The sequence below is a fragment of the Pleurodeles waltl genome, chromosome 1_2 (genome assembly GCF_031143425.1).
Source record: "Pleurodeles waltl isolate 20211129_DDA chromosome 1_2, aPleWal1.hap1.20221129, whole genome shotgun sequence".
Lineage (NCBI taxonomy): Eukaryota > Metazoa > Chordata > Amphibia > Caudata > Salamandridae > Pleurodeles > Pleurodeles waltl.
In genome coordinates, this window is record NC_090437.1 from 1,097,365,611 (window position 1) to 1,097,390,744 (window position 25,134).

Sequence of the window (25,134 nt, forward strand, 5' to 3'; positions counted from 1 at the left end):
GCTACAGCAGAGGGAGTGGATGTATCTCTCCACTGGTTCTGGAGGGGGCATGGTGCCCAGAGTGCTTCATCCTGCTACGGACAGAGGGAGTGGATGTATCTCTCTACTGGTTCTGGAGGGGGCATGGTGCCCAGAGTGCTTCATCCTGCTAAGGACAGAGGAAGTGGATGTATCTCTCCACTGGTTCTGGAGGGGGCATGGTGCCCAGAGTGCTTCACTCTGCTAAGGACAGAGGGAGTGGATGTATCTCTCCACTGGTTCTGGAGAGGGCATGGTGCCCAGAGTGCATCATTCACCCCTTGACGGACTCAGTTGCGTCAGTGCCCTTGCCGCCCATGGGCCAGCGGTGATTGAGACGGTGGTGCCCTGTTCAGCGGTGCTTGAGATGGCGGTGCCCTGTTCAGCGGTGCTTGAGATGGCGGTGCCCTGTGCAGCGGTGCTTCAGACGGCGGTGCCCTGTTCAGCGGTGCTTGAGATGGCGGTGCCCTGTGCAACGGTGCTTGAGACGGCGGTGACCTGTTCAGCTGTGCTTGAGGTGCCGGTCTCCATTGCAGGGTCTCAGCTGCTGGTGGTTCTTCATGGCCCAACAGGGCTTTTGCTGGCGGTCCTTCATGGCCCAACAGGGCTTTTGCTGGCGGTCCTTCATGGCCCAACAGGGCTTTTGCTGGCGGTGGCCTGCTGGGCAGCAGGGCTGGTGCTGGCCTCCTGGGCAGCAGGGCTGGTGCTGGCGATGGCCTCCTGGGCAGCAGGGCTGGTGCTGGCGGTGGCCTCCTGGGCAGCGGGGATGATGGTGGTCTTCTCCGCTGTGCTGCTCTTCCCAGCCTTGCCAGGTTTCTTGTGGCCCTTCCCCACCTTGGAAGGTGTCACAGCTGACTCCACACTCCCACAGCGACCCCTGGGAGCGGCTTTGGTGGCTGAAGTCTTCCCCCTCTCCCGCCGGGCACTGGCCAACTTCTGATGCTTCACAGGTGGGGGACTGGCTGCGTGCCACACTGGCTGCCCTGGTGGCCGGTGCACTCCAGATTCCGGTGACTACAGGCACCACTGGTCCCCGAGATGTTGCGGTTGAGGTGCTAGTTCTGGACCTATGAGATGGACGGGGTGGGGAAGGTGTGGGAAAGAGGTCAAGGGTGGACAGGAAAAGTTTTTTGGACACACTGGGACGGGTAGCTGGAGGGGGTTTAGGAGTGGAGGAAGAGGTGGTGGTTGTAGGAGGTGTACGTTTGGTGACTTTGGGTGAAGGTGCAAGTGCTGGAGGTTGTCGTGAGGTGGATGGCTGTTGGGTGGGTGTGTGTCTGCGTTTGTGTATCTTGGGAGGGGGCATCACAGACACACTGGGAGAGGACACAGGGGACGTGTGAATGGTAGTGGGGGTGGTGACTGCACGTGAGCGGGGTGTGGTGGTGGGTGTGCTGGAGAGGGACGTAGTGGCTGTAGAGGTAGTGCATGCAGGTGTGAGTGTAGACGTCACTGGAAGGGAGGAGGGAGACGAGCAGGAGGGGGACACAGTGGAGGCAGTGGATGTTGGTGTGTCTGCATGTGTGTGATGCTTGCGTGAATGCCTGTGGGATGTGTGGTGCTTATGTTTGCCTGAACTACCCTTGGGTGTTGGATGGACTGAGGTAGAGGGGATTGGGTCTGGGTGGAGGAAGTTGGAGGGGGGAGGCTAGAGACGGGGACAATGGCTGCCATCAGTGCTGAGGCCAGAGTCTGAAAGGCTCGGTGAAGGGCCGCCTGACCAGAATGAATGCCCTCCAGGAATGCATTTGTTTGTTGCAACTGCCTCTGTACACCCTGGATGGCATTCAAAATGGTAGAATGCCCAACAGTGAGGGACCTGAGGAGGTCAGTGGCCTCCTCATTGAGGGCAGCAGGGGTGACTGGGGCAGGGCCTGAGGTGCCTGGGGCAAAGGTGATGCCCACCCTCCTGGGTGAGCGGGCACGGGCAAAGCCTGAGGGGCTCCTGGGAGGGTGGTGCTGGTAGGGGGGTTGGCGGCTGTACCTGTGGATGCGGGGGCACAGATGTTGCCACCACCACAAGGGAGCTCCCATCAGAGGACGAGTCCGTGTCACTGGTCTCAGCTTCTGTCCCCGCCGTGAAGCTCCCCTCGCCCTCCGTCCCACTGGTGAATTCAGACTCCGTAGTGTTGCCCTCAAGGGCCATGTGGGATGCAGCTCCCTCCTGCTCCGGTGCCACTGCTCCTCCGCCTGATGATGCTAATGCACACAAGAACAGGGAGACCACAAAAAGGGGGGGAAGAGAGAAGAGAGACATGTTGAGTGCATGCATTACCGCTACCGTTGGCGGACACGACAGACACAGAAGCCCCCTGCACTACGCGGCGCTCTTGGGCTCCACTGTTCAATTCCTGGGAAATGGTCTACAAGGCAATGGACGACATCTGCACACATACATGACACAGGGGCAAGACTAGGTGTACTTGGCACTCTACAGAGGTGGGCTGGGGTGCCACATGGCCTACCTTACGGAGGGGCCTTGCCTACGGAAATCGCTCTGGCCTAGGGAAACCCACAGCCCACCTCCCCCACCCAGACAACTCCACTGTGTGCAAAGTCAGCGGAATGAGAGTGTACTCACCCCCTTGTGTCATCCGTGATGCCCTCAAGCGCCCATCCAACTCTGGGTACGCCACCGCCAGGATCCGGAACATCAGGGGGGTCATGGTGCGACGGGCACCCCTCCCACGTTGGGAGGCCATCCCCAGCTGAGCCTCCGCCGTCTTCTTGCTCCAGCAGCGAATGTCCTCCCATCTTTTCCGGCAGTGGGTGCTCCCTCTGTGGTAGACCCCCAGTTTCTGTACGTCCTTGGCGATGGCACGCCAAATATCTTTTTTCTGCTGGGCGCTGACCTACATGAAATGTACAGGGGAAAAAGAGTAGTTATTACCAACTGCACCGTCAAAGTGATTGGCCCCCATCCCTACCCTTGCCATGATTCACATGCACTCACCGTCGTTTCATGCACGCCTCAATCTCCCCCCCATCTTTCATCCACCCCACTCCACACAGTCATAGCCCATACAGCAAGCTCACAGTGTATTTACCTGTTTGTCTGGAGGACCGTAGAGTAGCGTGTACTGGGGGAGGACCCCATCCACGAGCTTCTCCAACTCCTCCGATGTGAAGGCAAGGGCCCTTTCCCCAGACACTCGAGCCATTCTCTCTTCCAGACCGAGGTCACAGCAGCACTTGCAGTGTAGGTCCTCTCCTGTCGAAGATTAGGTATCGCGTGATTGAACAGATAGAAAATGGCGGTCACGTCCGCCGCGGTGTGGACTGTCACCGCCGGCGCACATCGTCATTGGCTCCTGGGACCCATAGGGTCCAATGTTAACCAATGCAGCATTGCGCCGCGGTCTTTGACCGCCTACCACGACGGTGTACAACGCCAGCACAGTTACCTCACATCCCATTGCCCCACTTTATAAGTCAGGCAGCCGCCATTTCAGGGACCCACATGGCTTCATTTCCAACTGCGTCACACATACCTAGGCCTAGACTCAACACACATACAGGCCATCTTTTTGTGTATGATTGGTGTTCTGTGTAAACTGTGGGTACGTACCTCTGAGATGTTTGGCTCTGTGCTCGCTGTTGTCCTTCATAGGCACCGTCCGCTGGGACATGTGAGGAGATGGCGGCATCCTCCGGTGTACTGACCGTTGGTGGACCTGTCGACAATGGAGGAGCGACATGTCATAATCACATACAGGCTATCCCCAGCATTATAGGTGCCATTGATGGGACCCATGTGGCTTTGGTCCCCCCCCCCACAGGAGTGAACAGGTGTACAGAAACCGGAAGAGTTATCATTCTATGAATGTACAGATGATATGTTTGGCAGACCAGTACATCTCCCATGTGAATGCCACGTTCCCTGGCTCAGTGCATGACGCCTACATCCTGCGGAATAGCAGCATCTCTTATGGGATGGGTCAACTCCAGAGGCACCATGTGTGGCTATTAGGGGAGCACCTGGAAGCAAGACAGTGGGAATGGTTGTCTGGGTCTGGGATTACCATGAAGGTTAGTGTGTGTCTAATACTTGTCCCTCGCCATTTGCAGGTGACTCTGGTTACCCCAACCTGCCATGGCTACTGACCCCAGTGAGGAATCCCAGGACAAGGGCAGAAGATACTACAATGAGGCCCATGGGCGAACTAGGAGGGTGATCGAGCGGACCTTCGGCCTCCTGAAGGCCAGGTTCCGGTGCCTCCACATGACAGGTGGATCCCTATTCTACTCACCAAAGAAGGTGTGCCAGATCATCGTGGCCTGCTGTATGCTTCATAACTTGGCATTGCGACCACAGGTGCCTTTCTGCAGGAGGATGGTCCAGATGGCAGTGTTGTTGCAGCTGTGGAGCCTGTGGATAGTGAAGACGGGGAAGCAGAGGAAGAAGTCATGAACAACAAGTACTCAGTGATCCAGCAATATTTCCAGTGAGACACAGGTAAGAGTACAGTCCTGCCTACTACATGTACTTAAACACTACCACCTTTCTACTGTCTGTCGTTTTCACCCAGGGTATGGTCACTGAGTTGTCACTTTCCCTTACGATTTCACAGATGTGGGTGCGACTGTGTGACATCTGCTTTGATTCCTCATGGACTTGAACTGTGTGACATAGGCATGTTGACATTACAATTGAAAGAGCATTTTGTCACTGTAATTGCTAATACACTATTTCGAAATAACAGACAGACTGCAGATTGTTTTGTGTTTTAAGTGTATTTATTTAAGTGCTCAATATTGGAGGGGGTAGTGAAATGGTGAGGGGTGATGGCGGAGGAATGTCCATGGCAGAGTCCAGTCTATTAGTCTCACAGGTGCATTGCCCAAATGGGCATAGGAAGTGGAGGTTGGGCAGTTTAAGTATGGACAGGGTGACAAAGTGGGACAGTAGGATGACAATCGAGGTGGTCTCATTTCTTGGTGGGGGTCTTGGCATCGTGCTCTGTCTTTGTCCTGGATCTCAGGGACCGTTTGCGGGGTGGTTCTCCCTCTGCAGGGGGTGGGGTGCTGGTGTGGTGGTCCTGTGGTGGGGCGCCCTGTCCACTAGCGCCGGCGGAGGTGGTGGGCAGTTCATCATCCATACTAGTGTCAGGGGCCCCTTGTAGTGCCACAGTTACCCTCCTGGTGTTCACGAGTTCCTTCAGCACCCCTACGATGGTGCCAAGGGTGCAGCTGATGGTTCTGTGTTCCTCCCTGAAGCCCATATACTGTTCCTCCAACAGGCGCTGGGTCTCCTGAAACTTGGCCAGTACCGTTGCCATCGTCTCCTGGGAGTGGTGGTAGGCTCCCATGATGGAGGAGAGGGCATCGTGGAGAGTGGGTTCCCTTGGCCTGTCCGCCCCCTGTCGCACAGCAGCTCTCCCAGTTCCCCTGTATTCCTGAGCCTCCGTCCCCTGGACCGTGTGCCCACTACCACTGCCCGCAGGTCCCTGTTGTTGTTGGGGTGGTGGGTTAGCCTGGGTTCCCTGTAGTGGTGGACACACAGCTGATTGACGTGTCCTGGGGACGGAGGTATGGACCCGCTGGGTGGGTGCTGTGCTGGTGTTTCCAGAGGTCTGTGATGGCCTGTGCCAGTGTGAGGGGAACCGACTGTCCAGAGGTCCCCGACGGGCCGGGCTGGTCATCTAGATCCAGTTGGACAGAGGTGCTGTCATCACTGTGGGCCTCTTCTGCTGGTGGTGTGGACATGTGTGGACCCTCCTGTCTGGTGACGTTGGGTAGGGGTCCTGCAGGGGTATAAAAGGATGGTTCGTACATCTGTATGTGTCATGGTGTGCAGAGGGTGGGTGACGTGTACCCTAGTGCTTGCATTCCTGTGTGGGAGCTGGTGTGATGGTGGTTTAGGGGGTTGTATGGGTATGTGCAGTGTGCATGCTTTAGTGATGGGTGTCCATGCTCTGTTGTTGCATGCCGGGCTTGGTGTTGGGATGGGTGGTTTGTGATGTTGGGACATATGTGAGGAGTTGGGGTGCTGGGGGTGAGGGTGGGGGTATGTGAGAGCATGCAGGTAGGGTGGGGGATGTAATAGTTAAGATTTGACTTACCAGAGTCCATTCCTCCGCCTATTCCTATGAGGCCCTCAGGATGCAGAATCGCCAAGACCTGCTTCTCCCATGTTGTTAGTTGTGGGTGAGGAGGTGGGGGTCCGCCGCCAGTCCGCTGAATCGCCTGGTGGTGTCTTGAGACCACGGAACGCACCTTCCCCCGTAGGTCATTCCACCTCTTCCTGATGTCCTCCCGATTTCTTGGGTGCTGTCCCACTGCGTTGACCCTGTCCACATTTCTTTGCCATAGCTCCATCTTCCTTGCAATGGAGGTGTGCTGCACCTGTGATCCGAATAGCTGTGGCTCTACCCGGACGATTTCCTCCACCATGACCCTGAGCTCCTCCTCCGAGAACCTGGGGTATCTTTGCCGTGCCATGGGGTGGTGTAGGTGATGTGTGGGGTGGATTGTGTGGTGATAAGTGTGCTGATATGTAGTGGTGTGTTGTGTGAGGTGCGTGGACGTTCTGTGGGTGATGGTGTTGTGTGCCTGTGGATGCTGTTGTTCTTGCTGGTGGTGTCTCTCTCTGGCCTTCATTCGTGAAATTTTGTCGTAGGTGTTTGTGGGTGTGTTTTATCTTGTAATGGGTGTGTGGGAGTGGTGTGTGTATGTGTATCAGGTGAGTGTAATTTGAATTGTCCAATGTGGCTGTGTTTTGTAAATGTGTGTGTATTTTGAGTGCGGCGGTGTGTACCGCCAATGGAATACCGCGGTTGATTCGTGTATCGTGATAGTGTGGGCGTATTTCTGTTGGCGTGACGGTGGAGGTTTTGGTATCGCCAGTTTATCACTGACCTTTGGTGTGGCGGACTTGTGTGGGTGTGTGAATTTTGGTGGATTCCAAAATGTGGGTCATAATAGCTGTGGCGGTTTTCAGCGGCCGCGGCGGTGTGTTGGCGGTCTTCTGCACGGCGGTAAGCGGCTTTTACCGCCAATGTTGTAATGACCGCCCATGTGACTAGAAGATGACTGAATGATAACTTGAAATCTCACATTAGAATCTTGATCCATAATGACAACCCCTTAACAGTTAATCCAAATTGTCAGTGCTCTAGCAGACTATGCAACAATCTGCCTGTCCTAATAAGCAACCTTCTCTGACTTGAACACTGTTACATGTGAGAGTACTCTCTCTTATCTTTGTTAGCAAGCCTAAAAGGTTGATTAAAAAATGCAAGGCCTGATTCAAAAAGACAACCAACTGTTTTTGTTTAATTTACACTTTTGAGTAAATTTACTAATTTTAGCTATTTATAAAATCCAAGTGTAAGTTACTATAAAAAAAAAAGAAAAACGTAGTAAGTCCAGCACCGCACATGACCAACCACTGTTACAACAACACCCTCCCATGATGGAAGGTAGACAATTAACATAAAATCCTATAGGAAATATTGTTAAATAAATTACATTATTCAAAATAGTTAAAAGCATAAATAAATATAATGTGAAACTGAAATATATAAAATAGTATATATTTATTATTTAATTATTAAATATTTTAACATCTTGTTTTGACTCTGAAAAGTAATTTAACATTCATTTGTATTAAAATAAACCAAAATTAAATGTATCCACCTCAGCTTCTATCTGAGAAGTTTTCTGGCTATCCATCAAGCAGGGGCCAAGAACAAGGAGAGGGGGAAATTTTCTCCATGCAGTTTTCGATAGACACAGCTATAGCCAAAATGATTGAATGAAACCAAATGTGTCAGAAATGTAGAATTTAGCCCAGAAAATGTTATTTTTTACATTTGATTTAAACCCATTCAGAGGGTTTTGAGAAATAAATTAAGGTTCAAAAGAAATGTATATTTCATGATGTGGAGGATCCATGGATCCATGGAGCCAGCAAATCTAAAGATAAGATCGGATTGGCTGCCACCAAATCAATAAAGATGTGGCTGCAGCCATTTTAGGACTTCGGGACTTGGTCTCCTATGTGGCAAAAAGAAACAAAAAAAACTTGTAGGCGGGAGGGTATGGGTAGTGCCACAAATGTAATTTTTTACAAAAAATAACAGCCAATTTGTGGAGGATCCATAGTAATATAAAAAAACAAGAAAAAACAGGCTCCCACCTTTTATTATAAAAATCCCTCGGTCGGGCTAGGGCTTGGGGTAACCGTGCAACATATTGGATTGGAGAAGAGGGCATACAACCCTCACACCTGACAGAGTCACCTTTAGTTTCAAGGCACCACATCCTCAAGGACAATTCTCAATTATTATGGGGAGGAGGTCATGTCCCCTCCCCGGCCTTATCCAAAGGATGGTCCCGGAGAGCTCATACCCTGGGGCCAAATCCATTTATGTGCAGAGGGAGGCATGAAGCCCTCTCACTGAATCAAAGTATGGCCCAATGATCCAATTCCCCCGGGCCAAATCGTTTATTGGGGTATAGGGGTGTGTGCCCCCCCTCCCTGAGGTGAAGTTTGTCCCAGCAACTCCATATCCAGGACTTGGGCTATGTCTCCTGCCCCAATCTGGGCAGGGGTACAACCAGCATATTTTCTAAGTGTTTTAGGGGACTTCAGGAAGTACAGCAGCCCTCCAGAAATAAAATAAAACTGAACCCCATTTTTCCTGGGGTCTGTAGAACATGACCCCAGAAAAATGTATTCATTTGCACTGCTGGTACTTTAGCTGTAACGTGGGAGTGCGGGGACACCTTGCGGTTGGTTTCATGACTGCATTCTGCGGTTTAAAGAGTGTGAATGGAAGACTGCAGCACTTGTTTATTTTTGCTTTCACTATAAGTTCTTTATTTAAATGTTTATTTACAGACATTGCAATGATTCCTTAACAAAACCAATAGGTCTGCCTTTTCTTTAGTGACAGTGACTTACATTAACAAACCCTAGTAATTAACTGAATAAAAAAACATAAGTAAAAGTGACAAGTGTAGTTAGATGTTCAAAATAAACTTTAGAACTCCACTGAGAAAACCAAACGTTAAAGGGACTTTAGAGTTAGGTGAAAATGTCAGTTAAAACATACCATTTTAAACTAACAAAACCACTGGAATTAGTCAGTTAAAGTTATGCCAAGTAGCTGTAATCCTCTTAATTTCTTCACATATTACATCTCTCATAACATGTTCAATTACACCATTGATAACAGCACAGAGCACTAACACCCATACTCAATGTCCTCATCAACGTAGCCACATTCCCAAACACCTGAAGAATGCCACCGCCATGCCCCTGTTCAGAAAACCATCTGCTGACTCTGCTACGCTTTCCAACTACAGACCCATCTCTCTCCTTTCATAATCAATAATAATTGCGCAGCTTCACCATATTCAACACATATTTGCTCCCTCTGGCCAACGTCAACTGTGCACACAACATCAACATCCTCTCCTACGTAGAGGATGCACAACTAGTACTCTCCCTCTCAGACAAGACACTCAACACAAGAAACATGTTCACCACATGCATGACTGAAGTTGCTAATTGGATGAAACTCAAGTTCAACACAGATAAGACGGAATTAGTGACCTTCAACAAGAACGCTCACCATGGGCCTCCAACTGGTGACTGGCCAAACTCAGACCCACACCCACTCCCAGACACTAGACCAGGAACCTAGGAATAATCATCAACAGCAAACGGGGCATGACCACACAAGTCAACACCATCACTGCATCCTGCTTCCACACACTGAAGATGCTGGGGAAGGTCTTCAAATGGCTCCCAAGCTACACTAGAAAAACTGTGAAGAATGACCTAGTCACCAGCAACTTGGACTATGCGAACAACCTTTACATCAGGATCACCAAGCAACTCACTGAAAGGCTACACGCTATTGAGAACTTGGAGCAAGACTCATCCTACCTGAACAGTCTCATCTCCTTACATCAACCACCCAGTCACCTCCTCTCTGCAGGACTCCTACTTACACATATTCCATGCAGGGACAGAAGGGTGTTCTCTTAAATAGTTTCTAAAGCATGGAATGACCACCCACTCCACATCAGAGCCTCCTCTCTATTCTAGAAATCTGCTAAAAGCTGAGGATTTGGCTTGTTATTTAAACAACATACTATAGGCAGGTCTAGGCACACCTACCTGCTCAGCCCCAGGATACCCTTGCGGGTGATATCACGCTTTACAAACACACAAAACGCAAAATAATATTGTTGACCCTGGCCTTTCTGCAGGGTTACCCCCAAACTTTCTACCTTCCTCCTCCCTTTTTTCCGATGCCATATTTGTTGGCTTTAGGCCTCTATAAACTTTACCACTGCTGACCTGTGCTGAAGTCCATGTGCTATTTCCCTAACATAACATTGGCTTATTCACAATTGGCATATTTAATTTACTTATGCATCCCTGGTAAAGTGTACTAGCTGAGCCTAGGGCCTGTAACTTCAATGCAACTAGTGGGCCTGCAGCACCGATTGTACCACCTACTGCTGAAGCCCTTCAAACTCAGCTTAGGCCTGCCATTGCAGAGAATGTATGGGCAGTTTTAAATTGCCATGTTGACTTAGCAAGTTAACCCTCTCGCCAGGCTCAATCCTTCCTTTTTCATACATATAGGTCACCCCTAAGGCCCTAGCTAGCCCGAAGGACAGGGTGCACTGTATTTAAAAAGTTGGGCATGTACTTTTGAGCTTAACATGTCCTGGTATTGAAAATGTATTAAATTAATTGTTCACTACTGTAAGGCTTATCTCCCCCATATGTTAACACTGGGATTACATTGAAACAGTCTTTAAGTGTCATTTCCAATTAGGAAATTGGGAGAAATAGAATTTAGAGTTTGGTGTCTCTGGACTCACAATTTAAAAACACAACTTATAGTGAAGTTGGATTTTAAATTGTAAGTCTGAAAATTCCCCTTCCAGAAAGTTGTCATTTTCTTACTTTAAACATTCTGTGCCTCTGCGGGTCTCTGAATGCAGGTCTACGTTGAGTGACAGCTGGACTTTGTGCATTGCCTCTAGACAGTCACACACAAAGAGAGCTGAGGTGTGACATTTACATCCTGATGGCCCATCACCAAGTTTATGGGTCTTCCTGGGCTAGATGGGCGGGAGGAACTAACACTTGCACCTGAATAGGGCTGTGCCTGTCCCCACACAAAGAGCTGTATAACCACCTGTAGAATGTCTGGGGCCAGGGATGGAAGGTCAGGGACCTTGTGCACCTCAAAGGCCTCTCTTTGAAATCTTCCCCACTTCAAAGGCATAATTGGGTATAAGTACCAAATTAGTACACTTCTGGATCCAAGAACATTCTGCCAGGAAGGACTGATGTGCTGCCAGAAAGTACTGCCCCTCTGCTAAACTGCTTTGTTGTGCTGGCCTGCTCCTTCTTGCCTGGGAGAGAAAAGGACTGGAGTTGTTGCCCTACATCCTCTAACGAACTTAAGTGATTTGAAGGGCTTGGTAGCTTGTCACCTGTTCTGAAGTCTCAGGGCCATCAAAGACTCCCTTCAACCCTGTGCATCTGCTGGATTCTGCCAACTGTGAGTGTTGCCCTCCCAAGAGGTTTCAATCCAGTCCTGGGCCTTGAAAGGGGTCTCTACTACTGTTTTCCTGCAAAATTATATGTATCAAGTCCATTGTGCAGATCAGAACCACTGGTTCTCTCCTTGATGCATCATTGCAGTCACTGAGGACACGGAGATTGCATTGTGGCTGCGTGATTCAGGATCAACACATCATGACCGGCCATGGTGCATCGCTAGCTGTGCGGCTCAAAGACAGTGCATCACCTTCACTGCATGGGGTTCGACGCTGAACATCGATGAAATCTCTTTGACAACTGCATGTCTTGATGATGACGCATCCCTCGGACTGCGTGGATCAGAACCTATACATCACCTTCGCATTGCCTCCTTGACGTTGGCTCAACCATCCATCCAAGGTACTTACCAGTGGGCCTTGGATTTGTCCTGTAGCCGGCCTGCCCTCCCCAGCCATCAACCTGAACTTTCGATTTGTACCGGTCTATCGTGACCTCAAGTAACCTTTTAGTGCTATTTATTTCTAAGCACTCTATCCCAAGTTCTAACTATTGGTCTTGGTTTAGTCGTAAACATATTCTTTATTTTCCTGAACTGGTGGGGGGCTTTTTGTGGTGTTTTCACAATGTTACTGTAATTTAAGTTCAAGGCCCTCATTCCGAGTTTGGCTGGCGGCGGTAGCAAAAGACCGCGCAGGCCATTCTGGCTTTCCCGCTGGGCCGGCGGGCGCCCGCCAAAGGAGCGCCCGCCCGCCCAGCGGGAAAGGCCCTGCAACAATGAAGCCGGCTCCGAATGGAGCCGGCGGAGTTGCAGGGGTGCGACGGGTGCAGTTGCACCCGTCGCAATTTTCACTGTCTGCAATGCAGACAGTGAAAATCTTTCTGGGGCCCTGTTAGTTGGCCCCTGCACTGCTCATGCCAGCGGCATGGGCAGTGCAGGGGCCCCCAGGGGCCCCACTACACCCGTTCCCGCCATCCTGGTTCTGGCGGTGAAAACCGCCAGAAACAGGCTGGCGGGAAGGGGGTCGGAATTCCCATGGCGGCGCTGCAAGCAGCGCCGCCATGGAGGATTCTCCCAGCCGGGGGTAATCCGGAGGGAAACCGCCGGACCCGGCTGGGCGACCGCGGCTGTACAAAAGGAAGCACCGGCAGCCTGTTGGCGGTGCTTCCGTGGTCGTCGACCCTGGCGGTCGATGACTGCCAGGGTCAGAATGACCCCCCAAGTGTTGCACAAATACTTTACACATTAGCTTTTCAATTAAGCCTGACTGCTCAATGCCAAGGTACCAGACAGTGAGCAAAGGTTAATTTAGGCTGTGTATCTGACTTACCCTGACTAGGATTGTGGTCTCTACTTAGACAGGATGCATACCTCTGCCAACTAGAGACTAGGGGTCTGTGAAGCTCACTGAGTTACACTACGCGGAATTCAGTAAAGTGGTTAAATAACTCTGCAGCATTTCTCAGAGCTCCCGTTCTGCTACATTTTTCATATTCAGGAGTGCAGTGTGAGTTCTCGTGTTCACAATATCGTGCAAACTGCACCATGTGGCTCACTTGGGCATGGCCATTTTGTTTTCTCTATCTCTCTATGCACAGTGCTGGGCCTAACTATTAAATTATCTCTAAATCTAAGCAATCCTACCCTTTTCTAAATTATCCACCATAATTTTCCTTTATTTAATTAGTGTGTGTCTTTGTGTTTGTGTATTTTATGTTTCTGAGTTTTTTGGTGTGTTTTTCTAACTTTTTGAATACTTTGTTTATTTTGGTTTTCCCTTTACTTCTTTATATTTTTTCTTTCTCCCTTCCTTCTATTTTTTCCCCTTATCTTTTCTCCCAGCACCATGGCAGAGCAGGGCAGCAGAGGGAGTGGCATCACCAGTGAGGCTGCTAGCCGCTTACCTTGTGGATGTTGGCACCGCCTAGGTTGCAACCCCACCCCATTCTCACAGAGGCGGCAGCGCTTGTGGTTTTGTGCAGCACCACCTCCCATCCATGCTGGCCGCATGTGGCAGGACTGGGAGCCTAAACTGCTGTGGGGGAGGGTGCGCTGGTTAGATCGTTGGCACACTTGGGTCCAGCACACCCTGCAGCAGTTGATGTACCGTTGGGCAGATATACTGGACCGCGAGCAGGACCTGCTCGACCTGCTGGGCATCAAGGTGTCAGGGCTCAGTGAGTAAATTGTTACTTATTTGTTGTGTGTGTTCCACAATGGTGTTTTATTACTAATAGCAGTGCTGACTCTCAGAGGTAAGTTAAGTTTACGTTACGATTAATATTATGTGATCCAGTTTGAGCTAGCCAAGTGCTCAGTCATCACTTCCTTATTGAAATCATTTGCATGAATTTGGGCTGATTATTTAAGAAGCCACTCAGAATAAGGCTCATTTTGTCACCAAAAATAAGATAGTGGTAGGAGTACTAAGTAATATTAGTGAGTTAGCATTCCCTTCTCTGTGCCTTTCTTTATGTAGCTTATGCAATCCCTTCCAATCACAATTGCCGGTGATCTGTAGCATCATAGTATGAATCTATACATTGAAAAAAATGTAACCTGAGTTGCCCCATCAAAGTGGTTGAGAAGCAAAGACCATTCCTTTCAATATGAATGCAGAGGTAATGATACGTAGTTCTAAATGCAGTTTAGGTTTTGGAAATTAGGAGTAGGGCTTAGGTTGAATCGATGGTGATCTGATTTAGAAAAGTACAATCTTACTGTGTTTGCCTCTGCATGTCAAAATATTTTTTGAGAGATGAATTGTGCCACTAATCTATTTTTTTACCTTGTTTATTTCTTACCTCATCACCCAAAGGGAAGAAGAGGGCAACGCCCAAGGTGGATCCAGGGGACGAGGGTGCCAGTGCCATCACCAGCACAGAAGCTGGCAGATCTGCTGGCCCCGTAAGTCTTCCTGTCATAGTAGTAGTATTATTTTCCTAACTGTCACCTCTCCCCATTTTAAATATTTGTTATTTTATGCTGCTCTCTTTTTTGATCTTATTTTTGTTCTATTTAAGATTTGTAAGTTCTTATTATCCATGCATTTATCTCTTTTTCATGTTTCTGTACCTGACTTCCTCCTGTCTGTACTGGTATGTGGCTTTCTTCTGCTTTGTCACTAGGCTTTTCTTCTTCCTTTATATATTTTGTGGACTGGCACTTTAATAATAACAGGATACTCTACTGACAAGATTACATGTCCAAGTGAGCTTTTCTAAGCATGTTTGTGAAGGTTTTCTGTGCCTTACTCACAAGGCCTCAACAAAGGTCCTCCTGGATTGACCAAAATATTCCACCCCTTTATTGCATTTATGTGACTTAGCTCTGCCCCTCCATTATGAAATGTTTGCAGCTGATTTGACTATCTGACTTTTATAACAAAGTTCCTAAAGTGAATGATAGGAGGAGATGGTACTGCAGTGATCTATTGTGATTGCATTATGTTGCAATCTAAAATGTGTAATGTTTTTTCCAGCCACATCGACTACCAGTGCAGGAACCAGTGGCAGAACCAGTATGGCGTATGCAGCAGCGGTCGCAGGGGGAGAACTGGTTGCAGCAGGGACAGGTGTTTGTAAGTTACCATATTGCTCATAGACAACTACTAGTATGCTCACTGCAAGGGCACTGCTTGTAAACTCCCTGGTTTAGAATCTACAGTGGGGGTTGAGTTCTTAATGGCCTCTTCCCTCTGCAAATCAGCAGACAAAAGCTCATAATGAGTGGATGCTACAAATAAGGGCTTGATAGAAAAGCAAATAAAGGATGGCCCGTGTTGGAAAATGGGTTATTGGTAAGGGCAGGTAGGTACCTACACTTAGCAATAGGCCACTAAACTCCACTTAGGTCCAGTTAGGTCTCAGTAAATTAAACCCAGCTCAACCCTTGGTAGCTTGGCAACGAGCGTCAAGGCTTAACTTAGGAGACAGAGGGGGTGATTCTGACCCCGGCGGTCTTAGACCGCCGGGGCCAGGGTCGGCGGGAGCACCGCCGACAGGCCGGCGGTGCCCCGCAGGGCATTCTGACCGCGGCGCTTTGGCCGCGGTCAGTGCAGGAAAACCAGCGGTCTCCCGCTGGTTTTCCGCTGCCCGTCAGAATCCTCCAAGGCGGCGCAGCATGCTGCGCCGCCTTGGGGATTCTGACACCCCCTACCGCCATCCTGTTCCTGGCGGTTCGCCCGCCAGGAACAGGATGGCGGTAGGGGGTGTCGCGGGGCCCCTGGGGGCCCCTGCAGTGCCCATGGCATGGGCACTCCAGGGGCCCCCGTAAGAGGGCCCCGCAAAGTATTTCAGTGTCTGCAAAGCAGACACTGAAATACGCAACGGGTGCAACTGCACCCGTCGCACCTTCCCACTACGCCGGCTCCATTCGGAGCCGCCGTCCTCGTGGGAAGGTCGATTTGCCCTGGGCTGGCGGGCGGCCTTTTGGCGGCCGCCCGCCAGCCCAGGGCAAATCCCAAAATACCCTCAGCGGTCTTTTGACCGCGGAGCGGTATTTTGGAGGGGGAACATTGGCGGGCGGCCTCCGCCGCCCGCCAATGTTAGAATCACCCCCAGAGTGTAAAGCATTCAAATATCACAAAACAGTAATTAAATAAAACACAGGAAACAGTTTAAAAATCCAAAACCAATTTATAAAAATAGATTATATTTTTATCTTTACAATGACACCAAAACGAATAAAATCGGATAAGGAGAACCAGAGATATGAATTTGTAAAGATTTTTTTTTTTTTTGCGCTTAGAAACAAAAAGCGCCAATCGGGTCATCTGGATGCACCTCGACCGGGGCAAAGTCAAAGTTTAAGGCCGACCGCGATGGAGCCCTGCTCGGCTACAGGCCGCGGGAGTCCTCGGTCAAAAGTTTACCTTCACACTTAGGGGTCATTCTGACCCGTCGCGGATGACTGAAGCACCGCCAACAGGCTGGCGGTGCTTCAAAGCCCATTCCGACCGCAGCGCTAAAGCCGCGGTCGGAAAACCGGGTCCGGCGGTTTCCCGCCGGATTTCCCCCGGCTGGGCTAATTCTCCATGGCGGCGCTGCTTCCCCCTTCCCGCCAGCCTGTTTCTGGCGGTTATCACCGCCAGGAAGAGGATGGCGGGAACGGGTGTCCTGGGGGCCCTGGGGGCCCCTGCACTGCCCATGCCACTGGCATGGGCAGTGCAGGGGCCCCCTACCAGGGCCCCAGCATGATTTTTACTGTCTGCTTAGCAGACAGTGAAAAGCGCGACGGGTGCAACTGCACCCGTTGCACACCTGCAACACCGCCGGCTCCATTCGAGCCGGCTTCAGTGTTGCAGGCCGCCTTCCCGCTGGGCCGGCGGGCGCTAACAATGTTAGCGGCCGCCGGCCCAGCGGGAAGGTCGGAATGGCCCCAGCGGTCTTTCGACCGCGGAGCGGCCATATGGCGGTTCCCGCCTGGCGGGCGGCGACCGCCGCCCGCCAGAGTAGGAATGAGGGCCTTAGTCTCTTTTTCGAAGATTTTCTTCAGCGGGACGAACCTGCCAGTCCAATCCGACCTCCTGGAGCCCTTCTCCGGGTACGCAATGGTGGAATCCTCGGTGGAGATTTTTACCTTCGGACTTAGGGCCATATTTATACTTTTTTGACGCAAAACTGCGCTAACGCAGTTTTGCGTCAAAAAAATTAGCGCCGGCTAACGCCATTCTGAAGCGCCATGCGGGCGCCGTATTTATTCAATGACGTTAGCCGGCGTTAGCCGCCGGCGCTGCCTGGTGTGCGTGAAAAAAAATTACATACACCAGGCAGCGCCGGCGTAGGGGAATATGGAGCTTGGGTGCCAAAAAATAGGGCAAGTCAGGCTGAGGCAAATTTTTCGCCTCAACCCGATTTGCACAATTTTTTTCGACTCCCAACCCCCATTGAAATGACTCCTGTCTTAGCAAAGACAGGAGTCATGCCCCCTTGCCCAATGGCCATGCCCAGGGGACTTCTGTCCCCTGGGCATGGTCATTGGGCATAGTGGCATGTAGGGGGGCACCAATCAGGCCCCCCTATGCCACAAAAAAAAATAAAAAAAAATACTTACCTGAACTTACCTTAAGTTCCCTGGGATGGGTCCCTCCATCCTTGGGTGTCCTCCTGGGGTGGGCAAGGGTGGCAGGGGGTGTCCCTGGGGGCATGGGAGGGCACCTCTGGGCTCCTTCTGAGCCCACAGGTCCCTTAACGCCTGCCTTGTCCAGGCGCAAAAAAACGGCGCAAAAGCGGCTGGACGCCATTTTTTTTGACCCGCCCACTCCCGGGCGTGAATTTTGCCCGGGAGTGTAAATACGGCGCACATGCCTCGGAGTCACTTTTTTAGACGGGAACGCCTACCTTGCATATCATTAACGCAAAGTAGGTGTCCAAGCTAAAAAATGACGCAAACTCCATGGACTTTGGCGCTAGACGCGTCTAACGCCAAAGTATAAATATGGAGTTAGTTTTGCGTCGGAATTGCGTCAAAAAAAATGACGCAATTCCGGCGCAAACAGAGAATTAATATGCCCCTTAGTCTCTTTGTCGAGGTGAAAATCCTTCGACCGGGGTAAACCTGGATCTTGATCTGACGTCCCTGGAGCCCTCCTCGGATATGCTGGCTGGAAGGTCCCGGTCAACTTTTTACCTTCGGACTTAGTCTCTTTTTTGGAGATTTTCTTTACCGGGACGAACCAGCAAATCAGGCCGGGTCGCGGTTGAGGCAAGCTGGCTAGAGTTGCCACGGCAGGTCAGTCCCTCTATGGAGCTTTTTTACAAAAGTTCTCCAAACTTCTCCAAACTTCTGGGGCTTCTCCCAGATGTCCTTTTAAGGTTCTTTTGGGGTCCAGAGCTCACCCCAAGGGTCCAGAAGTTCTGAGATGGTCCTTGGGGGGTGCGGACTACAACTCCCAGAATGCACCTGGCGCAAACTCCTTTTTGGCCACTGGACAGTGGTCAGCCGGTCGCTTTCTTCAGGAGTTGGTGCAGGGGACTCTGGTTAGCAATTTTCACCTGTAGCAAACAGGAAGCCCCTCCTTGAACCAGTTGAAGCCAGGCAAAGTCCTTCTTGTGGTGAAGCCCAAGTGTGCAGCTGGTGCAGTCCTTCTGAATGCAGGTTCCAGGTGCAGGCCAGGGGTCCAGCAGGGCAGTCCTTCTTCTTCTGTATTTCTTCCTTGTTGGATGTGGTAGGGAACTGAGGTGTGGGTGCAGGTCTGCCAGTTTTATCCTTGCTCCTGGGTGAAAAGCAGGGGGGTCCTGGTTCTCCAATCAGGTGCAGGGTCCTTCCCCCTGTGATGACCACTTCCTGGGAAGTGTGGCAAAAATCAATCCCAGGAGGCAACATTCTCTAAAAATCCATCATGGCTGAATCTGATTTTTGGAGGTTACATCTGGCTGAGCCCACCCACTGGTGTGGCTAAAAATCATAAACACACCCCTCTCCTGCCCTCTCCTAATCTAATCAAGGGAGCACCTAGTTGTCTGGGGTTGCAGGATGTGGGGGTGTTGCTGGTTGTTCCAAATGTCCTTCTCTGCCTTTGAAGACCAGTTTGGCAGCCCTCCCCCTTCCTGCCTCACCATCTGCTGAGGGGAGATTCCCTCCCACAAGCACATTCCTTTGTGTGAACCCAGGCCACTTCACACCTCTTCAAGGCAGCCTGGCCAGACTGCTAGAGGCTGGCCAATCAGAGCAAAGCAGCAAAAACAATGCAGGGCTAAAATTGGCAACTTTTCAGGTAAAGTTTAAAACTCTTTACCTGAACAAGTTATATTAAATCCCACAACTGAAAGTTGTGGGATTTATTACAAAAAGTAATTTGATACCAAGGTCTTGGTATGCATCATTTAAGGAGACTTTAAACATTAAAATAAAGTCTCCCCATTCTAGCCTCTGAAGGCCATTTACTACAATGAGGGAAAAACGAATTTGGCTGTTTTTACCTCACCAGGGCTTAAAAAACTATTTTTATAAAGTCCCTGCTTATAGTTACATGGCACCCAGCCCTAGGGGCACATAGGGCACACCTTAGGGGTGACTTATATGTAAAAATAAGGTAGTTTAAGACTTTGGAACTACTTTTAATTCCAATGTCGAATTTGCATATACCTTTAATTTAAAAGCAGCCAGCAAGGCAGGCCTGCCTTTAAAATAACACTGGGCACCTCAGCAGTGCACCTATGGGTGCACTACCTATGCTGTGGTCCCTAACCCTACATGCCCTACCATATACTAGGGACTTATAGGTAGGTTCACTTAGCCAATTATAGTTAGCCTAATTTGCATATCCATTTTACACAGGTTAGCAGTACCCAGGGCACCATCAGAGTCAGGAAAACACCAGCAAAAAGTGGAAAATGGGGGCAAAAAGTTAGGGGGCTCTGCAATCAGCCCTGTTTTCTCACAGCCGGCTAAAAGAAGGAATGGGTGAAATTAAATATGAGTACAAGGATGTGTGGGTAGGTAAAAGGAAAGGATGCATAAGTGAGTGATAGGAGATGCATGGGTGGGTGAAAAGGAAGGGTGAAGGTGATGAAAGGATGCCTGGGTGGGTCAAAGATGGATGGTAAAAAAAAGTTTGGGTAGGATTGAGTGGATGGTAACAAATGATGCGTGGGTAAATGGATGGATAGGTGAAAGAGGGGTTGAAATGCTCGATACTGGATAGGTGAATTTATTGATGGACATGTGGATATTTGGATGCCTAGAATGGAATATTGAAAGACTGGATGAGAGAGTGTAGAGCTTTAATGATGGATACCAAAGGGTGAATAGATGAATGAAAAGATCAATGGATAATTGTTTGCATCAAGAAATAAGGGAGTTCTTCTGGAGAGGGACGTGTCTGTTAATCTTCTTCACTTGGTTTGTATGGTTATCAAAGCTTTGGCTCAAAGTGGGGGGTATTTTCTGTCTACTCCCTTAACTCACTGTAGCTGTTAAACAAGGCAGATATTTATCCTCCACCCATCATCATACCTCCCTCCCCATTAGTCACCCATTTTACCATGACGTAACTGCAGTGGGGTTCATTTTGACAGTACAATAGTGTTGTTGGTGCAATGTGCATCTACCTTTGTTAATGCAGCATTTACAAAGTTGCCAATTCATCGCAAACTTAAAGCAAGGTTTTTTCCCTTCCCTCCCAATGCCCACTTTGTCACATCCTGGTACTTCAGTCCTTTATTCTTTCCAAAGTTCTGTCCTAGTCACCCAAAATAAAATTTAAAACATTTTTTGCCAAGTGCCACATTTATGTACAAGTGATTAATATTTCATGGCTTCCATAATGGATTCATGCCTGTTCAAATTTTACCCTTTTCATATTCATAAACTACACTGATGCATATGTGGGTAAAAACATTAGCCTCTGACTCATAATCAGCCATATCAAATTCCATTGGTCCTAGAGGACCAGCAATTTACTGCTACTGTGCCACTCTACTTTTTAAAAAAGAAAATGCACAGAGCACTAATTATAATTGTTAGAAATTGGGTCTTTGGGTGACAGTCAGGTTACCCCCTGTTCAAGCAAGGACCCTCACTCTAGTCAGGGTAAAAGAGAATCACCCTCAACTAACCCCTGCTTACCATCCTTTGCTAGCTTGGCAGAGCAGTAGGCTTAACTTCAGGGTGCTAGTTGTAAAGTATTTCTACCAACACACACAGTAACTTAATGAAAACACTACACAATGACACAACACCAGTTTAGAAAAATAGGAAATATTTATCTAAACAAAACAAGACCAAAACAACAGAAATCCAACATACACAAGTCAGGTTATGAATTTTTAAAGATTAAACTCAAAAATAGTGTTTAGAAACAAAAATGCTTCGATGAGGTGTTAACAGAGTCAGACAGAGGCGTCGTGACAGAGTCATTCCCAAGAAGCCGACACCAGCGGCGCCGGAACGGAGTCGCGTAGACCCCCAAGTACAGTACCTTTGGTGAAGAGTGAAAACAAGCAGATGCGCGAAGCCGGAGATCGCGGCGTCTGTGCGAAACGTTGAATACGCGCATCGGGCCTGCAAAGAGCGTCGCGTTCCAGCGAAGGTCACGCCATCGGGTGCAGGCGGCGTCCCCGGATTCAGCAGCGGCGTCGGTCCAGAGTTGTCCGAAGTCGATTTCTTTGGATTTCCACCAGCTTTCCTTTCAAGGGCCCAGGGACTGGATAGGGCACCACTTGTCAGAGCTGGAGTCTCTCCAGAGACTCCAGGTGCTGGCAGAGAGAAGTCTTTGCTGTCCCTGAGACTTCAAACAACAGGAGGCAAGCTCTAAATCAAGCCCTTGGAGATTTCTTCACAAGATGTAAGGCACCCAAAGTCCAGTCTTTGCCCTCTTACTCTGGCATAAGCAGCAACTGCAGGATAGCTCCACAAAGCACAGTCACAGCCAGGGCAGCACTTCTTCCTCAGTTATTCAGCTCTTCTCCAGGCAGAGGTTACTCTTGGTTCCAGAAGTGTTTCTAAAGTCTGTGGTTTTGGGTGCCCTTCTTATACCCAATTTCTCCTTTGAAGTATGCCTACTTCAAAGTAAAGTCTCTTTGGAATGTGAAATCCTGCCTTGCCCAGGCCAGGCCCCAGACACTCACCAGGGGGTTGGAGACTGCATTGTGTGAGAGCAGGCACAGCCCTTTCAAGTGTGAATGACCACTCCTCCCCTCCCTCCTAGCACAGATGGCTCATCAGGATATGCAGGCTACACCCCAGCTCCCTTTGTGTCACTGTCTAGTGTGAGGTGCAACCAGCCCAACTGTCAAACTGACCCAGACAGGGAATCCACAAACAGGCAGAGTCACAGAAATGGTATAAGCAAGAAAATGCTCACTTTCTAAAAGTGGCATTTTCAAACACACAATCTTAAAATCAACTTTACTAAAAGATGTATTTTTAAATTGTGAGCTCAGAGACCCCAAACTCCACATGTCCATCTGCTCCCAGAGGGAATCTACAGATCAGATTTAAAGGTAGCCCCCATGTTAACCTATGAGAGGGATAGGCCTTGCAACAGTGAAAAACGAATTTAGCAATATTTCACTGTCAGGACATATAAAACACATTACTATATGTCCTACCTTAACCATACACTGCACCCTGCCCTTGGGGCTACCTAGGGCCTACCTTAGGGGTGTCGTACATGTAAGAAAGGGAAGGTTTAGGCCTGGCAAGTGAGTACACTTGCCAAGTCGAATTAACAGTTAAAACTGCACACACAGACACTGCAGTGGCAGGTCTGAGACATGATTGCAGAGCAACTTATGTGGGTGGCACAACCAGTGCTGCAGGCCCACTAGTAGCATTTGATTTACAGGCCCTGGGCACCTCTAGTGCACTGTACCAGGGACTTACTAATGAGTCAAATATGCCAATTATAGATAAACCAATCACATACACATTTTGTAAAGGAACACTTGCACTTTAGCACTGGGTAGCAGTGGTAAAGGGCCCAGAGTAACAAAAACAGTAAAATCAGAGTCCAGCACACATCAACAACCTGGGGAACAGAGGCAAAAAATTAAGGGAGACCACGCCAAGGATGAAAAGTCTAACAATAATTTGTCATTTTCCTTTTTATTTCTTGCTATAACTACTCCTGATGGACATCCTCCTACTCTCCAGGGGATAGCAGCCCAACTCTGGTGGCAAAGGCTGTACACCTTCCTCACTGAATATTGGTGGTTGGTGACTTGATATGATAACACAATCTAGCAATATCAACTTCTTCTGAACAGCAAGTATTCCATGAAAACTAAATTTAGGAAATTAAATCCTCAGGTCAGGTGAAGTGGGCTCAGAGTCACGAGTGGTTGGGCAAGTTTAAGTGCTATGCAACACACAACACAAGATCTGAATGATGATGATGATGATGTTGACGAATGATGCATGGGTGGGTAAATGGTGCAGTGTGGAATATTGCTCAGGTAAAAGAAGGTCAAGGTCATGCAGTGAGACATCCCCAGGAAAAAGGGTTCTGAGCTTGATGAATGGATGGGAAAGGGGATTTGGACAAAGGTGTGACAAAGGCAAACACTACACAAAAGAAACATCAACAATATTCATTGGGGCACTGAGGAGCACACCAACACCAATCTGTTGTGGAAGGAAATGAAGGGATGAGTATGACACAGTTCAGCTAAATGCATTGCAAACAGTCCCTCAGCCCATCAGAGACCCAATATGGTATATCCCTAATTGTTCTGTTTTCTAGGTGTGAAAAATACAAATTATGGAGGATTGAAGTTATGCTGTATTGCCAAATTGAGTGGTGCATCTCCATTCTTTTCAGAATGTCCCTCACTCTTGGGTGTCTGGATGAACCTGTCCAGTAGGAGAGCTGGAGTGTTGAGCTTTCACCAAGTTTTGTTCATGCAGGAGAGGACTCAGAGAAGGTCTGCGTATTGAAGAACAGCAACTGCATTATAGAGTAAAGGAGAATGAAGCCAGGTAAGATTCATGAGAGTCAGGAGCCTACCAAGAAGACTCAGAGGCAGAACAATAACTTAAAGAGGAGTTTCACATTTGAGTCAGCAATGCAGCAAGCACACACTCAACAGTATTACCCAAATCAACATGCCTCTATCCTGTCCACAGAGCTGAGTGAGTACTAGGCCTCAGAGCTTTCATCATCACCATGGTTTCTCTTTGAAGTCGATTACTTTCTCCTTCTAGCTGTTGAGTTAGTCCCTCCCGGAATCCTTCCATCCTCCTCCTCCTGATACTGAGTAAGTCCATCCCTGTCCCAAACCAAGTAACATAGACCTGTGTAGTGCACTGCTATTGAAGAACAAATAGAAAAACAGAATTGGACTATTTTGTGTAGATATGTGTTTGGTAACTAAAGTGACTAGTTTGGTCCCTGAAGAACCAGAAAAAAAGGAGTGGACTCTGAAAGCAAATTTCGCTAAGTTTGAACTGATCAGCCCCCAAACATTGCAAATCTCGAAATCAAGTTTACAAATTTGCTGAACTCCCTCCCTCGCTGTCTGCCACCACATACATCAATCATCACTCACAATCACTCAATATCTCATCATTCGTTGATGCAATAGTTAATAGTTACCTCTTCCAATCCAAGCAGAGTGGTAGATACGAAATTTCATCTACTCATTGATGCTAGCAAAACATTGGAATGTGTCATTGGTACTGGCAGTATTTTAATCAATCATCTTCTGAGGCAGCCTTGCTATGTGATGCAAACAAAGATTGATAATGGCATGTGAGGGAGTCAGGCATTGTCTCCACTCGCTATTTTTTTGCAAAGAAATAAAGAAGTTAAACAAGAAATATTAGAAAAGGTATGTGGTGGCACTGGCATACTCAGTCTGAGAATTAGAGTTCATCCTCAAACTCATGTGGGTCACCCAGAAATTGGTCAGCTAACATACATAGTTGTGACCAATCATTCTTCTCCTCCTCCTGTGGTGATTTGGAAACAGTGTAATCAGTTGGTCTGAAATGTTGGTTAATTATCATCATAGTAAATTTCTCCACATTTTGTGATGAAAGACTGGTCCTTCTCACTGCACCAGCTGCACCAGCTGCACCAGCTGCACTAAACAAAAATCACCAGGCACACTGGATACAGGACAAGCGAGATACT